Source organism: Nelumbo nucifera, chromosome 1 (genome assembly GCF_055504915.1).
Source record: "Nelumbo nucifera cultivar China Antique chromosome 1, China Antique-T2T, whole genome shotgun sequence".
Classification (NCBI taxonomy): Eukaryota; Viridiplantae; Streptophyta; class Magnoliopsida; order Proteales; family Nelumbonaceae; genus Nelumbo; species Nelumbo nucifera.
In genome coordinates, this window is record NC_142649.1 from 188,216,773 (window position 1) to 188,222,772 (window position 6,000).

Genomic DNA, 6,000 nt, shown 5'->3' on the forward strand with positions numbered 1-6,000 from the left:
TAGTTTTTTTGTAAAATTTATATATTTTTCTCATTTTTGTTTTTATGTTTTTTAATATTATTAATTAATTATTACATTAAAGGTTGACACATTTTACCCAAAAGTTGAATTATTGATTTTCGCTAAACAGGAAAATAATTTCATTTTTTGTTAGTTTTAGATTATGTATTTCATTTTCATCATTAATAAAAATAATTCTTGTTTATCACACTTTTTTAATTTGATTAAAAAAATTTCATCGATGTGTCTATTTTTTACATTTTTATAATTTTCTATATTTATTTCTATTTACAGATTTTATTATCTAACTATGAATTCATGGGTTGACCAGTTTCATTCAGATGGTTGAATTGTTTATTCATTACCTTGATAAAGCATGGTTTTATTTTTGAGTATGGGTTTATATCGTTAAAAGTATTTGACATAGATCTAATTAGTAACATTTATTAGTGAAAAATAACTTAAATAGAGGATTTAATAAGAGAGAATAGGAGTTAATACCTCAAATATAAGACTTAATGATAGGGCATTAAATGAGATGAAAATAATTAATTGAAATTATATTTTCAACCTCATAATTAGGGATGGACTAAATACGCAAGTATGGGCATTTTAGTCAAGAAACGTTTCACACCTTGTACTTTTAATAATCTATACTTACTATTAAAAGATGAATAGCCTCTAAAATTTATGGAATTTTTATTACTAAAATATGCCATTTTTTTTAAATATGTCCCTTTATTATGAGGGTAGAAAATGTAATTTGATTACTATTATTCAATACAATCAATTCCTTCTCATTAAATCTCACATTTAAGGTATTAACTCACATTCACCCTTATTGAATCATATGTTTCAAGCATTAACTTATTTTCATGACTAAATTCCACTAATTAAATCCATACATAATAAATTAATAATTCCAACAACATAAAAACTTACACTTTTAAAATCTACATGGAAAAATAGTGTTTTTATTTAGGCAGTGGTAAGAAATTAAACCATTTTGGGTCAAATGGGCCAATTCATGTTGCCACAATTAAACAATAAAAATTAAGAAATAGATAAAATGCAAAAAGAAATATAGAAATTAAAGAAAATTTTGGGAACATTTTTAAATCATATATTTGACATATCAAATAATAATAACGGTGTGGAACTTTCTTTTTGACTAAAGTACACATATTTTTGAATTTAGTCCCTCTTTAATTTTGAGGGCTAATGATGTAATATCATTTAGGATTTTTCACCTTATTTAATCCTCTCTCATTAAGTCTTATATTTAAGGTATTAACTCACATTCTCTCACATTAAATATTCTATTTAAGGTATTCTTATTTAATAGATTTTAATAATTATATCTTTATTAAATACTTTTTAACAATATGAAACCCATGTTTTTAAAGGGTAAAATGCCGAAACCATGACCATTGTTGAAACCTCCCCTGAAGTTTAGTAAATACAATCACCTCCCCTGAACTTTCTAACATGTATAAGTAGACCCCTTCTCTTATAATCCTCTAATAAGAGGCATAAAAATGTCCAAAATAACCATGTAATTACTTTGACTAAAATGTTTATTTTCCAAATATCCCCTTCATGTCAATCACTACCCCAAGCCCTTCCAATCTTTCTTTTATTTTTTCATAAAGTTTATATTGTTTGTTATGCAAAAACTAGCCTTAATAGTTATTAAATGGGTATTTTGGACATTTGTATGCCTCTTGTTAGAGGATACTAAGAGAGGGGGTTTACTTGCAGCTGTATTAGAAAGTTCAGGGGAGGCAATTGCAATTACCAAATTTTATGGGAGATTGCATCAACATTTAAAAACTTCAACGGAGGTTTCAGCAATTTATATCCTTTTTGAAAATTAACAAAAAAAAAAAAGAAATCATTCTTCCATCCAAGTGGTGGGTAGGCCAATTCAACCATTTGAATCAATTGGGTGAATCCATGATGTCATAGTTAAATAATAAAATATTTAAAATAGAAACAAATTTACAAAATAAAAAATGTAGAAAAATGGGCCATTTCTTTGATATTTTATATTAATCATATTAAATAGTCATAAAGAAGAATTTTTTTATTGATTATGAAAATGAAATACAAATTTTAAAACCAACCAAAAAATGAAATTGATTTCCTATCTGGTTAGGGTCAACAGTTCAACTGTTACGTCAAATGTGTCAATATTTGATGTCATAATTAAATAATAAAAATTAAGAAAGAGATCAAATAAAAAAATACATAAATTTTGCAATAAAAACATTTGGGCACATATCTAATATTGTATATTTGTCATATTAAACACAAACAAGTGTCATAAATATGAATTATTCTTATACATATGAAAATATAAAAAATGTCAAAAATGTAATTTGAATTTAGTCTCTTTTTAATTGTAAGGGAAAATGTTATTTGAACTATTATTTTTCACCTTATTCAAATCCCTCACATTAAGTCATATATTTGAGGTGCCAATGCCCATTCTCTCTCATTAAATGACATATTTAAGATATTTTTCACCAATAAATTCTGTTATTATAACTATATCCAATAGTTTTAACAATAAAAATCTCTTTTTTTTTAAATTGAACCAAAAAAAAATTAAATTGTCCTTTTGTCTAGGTGGTGGGTTAGCAAGTCAACCATTTGATCAAATGGGTCAAACCATTTATGTCATAATTAAATAATAAAAATTAAAGAAGAACAAAAACATAAAAAATACAAAAAATACATAATTTTTGTATAAAACTCTTGGGACATCTTTAATATAGAATTGTTTTATACATATAGAAATATATACAAAATTTAAAATAATTTGGATGTATATTACTATCTTCATCATCTAAAATTGGCATGTGCAAATTTACTAGTAGTATAGATAAGGAAGAATCAAATGCTCTAGTGTCATACTCTTTTGTAAGAAGTGTATGCTTTTTGGGGGGTATACTTCTTGGCCTTAGAATTGATTTCTATTATGAGTATATTGATTTTAGAGTACAGATGGACTTGTGCTTTCGCTTTCAAGAGAGTGCAAAAAGACAATGTTCAAAATCCTTTCCCATTCCCATTGTGAAATGTGGATTTAAATCTATATGGGCAATATGGAATAGTATAAATAATTTTGTGTTTGAAATTGTTTGAGAATATCAACCTATTCAAGGACCTCACCTAAGAGCTTAAGCTTTTAGGTTGAATGGTTCTTTGAGATGGTATCAGAGCCACTTTGACCAAGTGGTCTAGTGTTCCATACTCATTACCCCATTATAATTAATTAAGTTTCAACACAAAGTATGAGTGGGCCTGTGCTTGTTCACACTTCAAGCCCAATGGGTTTTTGTGTGAGGGGGCATGTTAGAGAACATCAACCTACTCAAGGGCCTCACCTAACAGCTTAAGATTTTAGGTTGAATGGTTCTTTGAGAAAAATGACAAGACCTCATTTTATCCCTTGTTGCATTAACAAGAAAGCTTTATTAGGAGGGGATGGTATGCTCGCTGTCAAACTTGCAAGCTTGCTGGCAGGTTGAAAACAAGATTCTGCGGTTTCTTTTTGGTCACCTCTGAACATTGGGTGGGTAAAGGTAATTCTTTTGATGCAAATAACTTTCTTGTGGCGTTGTTATTAGAGATTTGAGGGGGTAAAGCTAGCCAGGATTCTATAAATGCCACCCAACACTCATCTTCTTTTTGAGATGGATTGTTAGAATCTTATCCTTGCCCTTCTCGACCCCAAGAATAAGAAGGAAGTGGCATCCGGGATATTCTTGTTGGTTAAAGAATAGGGTAAATTTCTTAAATTACCTTTATGGTTTAGCTAATTGACTAAGTGTATCTTTACTGTTTGAAAATTGACTAACGCTACCCCTATTGTTTTTGACAATTGACTAATGCTTCCCTTACGTTAGTACCTTTTAATATTCCATTAACAACAAGATAAAAAGACTATTTTACCCTTCTATGGTAAAAAATGCCCTTTTCGTTTGGAGAGACAATTTTGTCTTAAAAAGTACCCTTTTATGATTGGACCAGTCACCGGTAATATCCAACACCAGCAAGGGCAATTTGAGAAGGGAAGTAGACTTCTAAACAACTATACTAGTTGTACCTTCTCTATTTCTGCCCTAGGGTTTCTCTAGAGCTTCGAAACGGTAGTGGGACCTCGTAGTTGATCTTTTGGACACTCATTATGTGGCGGTCTTTCTGGAGATCTATCTATCACTTCTTCGGTCAACACTTCAACTCCATCCAACTTCTCCGGTCATCACTCTTTCTTTCTTTTTTTCGGATCTCAGTTATTGGTGCTACTCTTATGAACTTGCATATAACCTAGTTGTGTAAAACTAAGCACCAAACTCAAAAACCCACTCCCCAAATTGATTCCGATGATTGCCATCATAGAATGCTCACGCAGACTTGATAGAACTAAACCAAAACATCCCAACCATATAGGATGAAGATCTACATCATGTAATATGTTAGAGGTTTCAGCAAGGGAGGCCTTAGTACAGCGACCGCGGGGTTCGTCCAGATGCTTCCCAGTCTGCACTAGGAGAATGGAGACGCCGCTTCTCTATAACTATGACCTGCTATTGCCATTGGGACATTTCTCTCAGTCGCAGTACCGATCTCTTCCTCTTTCCTTTCTGAGATCTGTATTTGTGCTTGATGTCAATCGTACGTACCAATCTCTCTAGGTTTATTGTCCACAATGGAGTGGAATCGTGAAACCCTAAAATTTCTATCTCAATGCGTCCTTCACACCCCGAACCCCATTGTCGTGCATCTTTTATAGCTTTCGTTGAAGCTAAAATGGCACTTCACTAAATTTAAAACTATGCATCTTTTGCAGCTTTCATTATTTGTAGTCATTGTATGAATGGGTTATCGACATCTCTTTAGGTTCATTTCAGAAAACCGACTAGACTATGTATTTATATGCTTCAAAATTTTCATTGGTGTTCATTTGGTCAATGTGCTTTCTTTGCTTGTAGAAACTGCGTGTCAAATTTGTGAACAAAAGAAATCAAAAGAAAAGACAGTGTGATGAGTCACTCGATGCAAAAACATAGAGGATATACAATCTAGAGAGTCTTTGCTTTAATCAATTTGTAAGGTGCTACAGTGGCCTGGTGAGTCAGAAGAACCACCAGAAATGAGAGGAACATATTGCTCCAGCCAACGGAACAATATCTGAAACTACAGCTCCGACGAGCACTAACAATGGTGTTGGGGTGATCAAGAGAAGGGTAAAATAGAAGGGACTTGGCTAAAGGAGGAGAGGGTCAATGCCAGTTCATCGTCGTTGTGCCCAGAGTTGGAAGAGATGATGAAGAATGTTTTTTCGATTTCTCTTGAAAATGAATAATATTTTTTTTTTTTTTAGGTTCTCTCGAAAATGAATTCAAGACAAAGGAGGAAATAATATTGGATTTTAAAAGAATTTTAAACACCACGTAGTCTCACGTGTTGGGGAAGATACACTACAGTAGCAGAAAATGAGTGAAAAAAACAATCTCAGGACAACAAGAACTTTTCCCCTAAGTTTGTGTGTGAAATGGGTATGCAAACAACAACGATAACAAATAAACAGTTCAGCCAAGTAACAAAAAAACATATAACAGTCACCACACAATAGCACACCAGAATTTTTACATGAAAAACCCCAAAAATGGGGAAAAACCATGGGACCTATGGTCCGTAAAAGTCTTCCACTAATTCAGAAATTAATGGGTACAATAGTCTTCTCTATTTGCAACTAGAGGCTTATAAACATCAAGGAAATAATCCTTGGCTCACAAGTACAGCATTAACATCACCAAATGCAAGGTGGATACAACAAAGACAGAGGTTTAGATCTCACCAAGTTGCTGTAAATCTAAACTGAGAAGAAGGAAGAAACAACAAATCTGAACTGGAGAAGGATACTTAACTCCAACACTTAATCTCATCAAGAACGGGCTTGAAAGACACCTCCGAACTTGGTCTTGAATG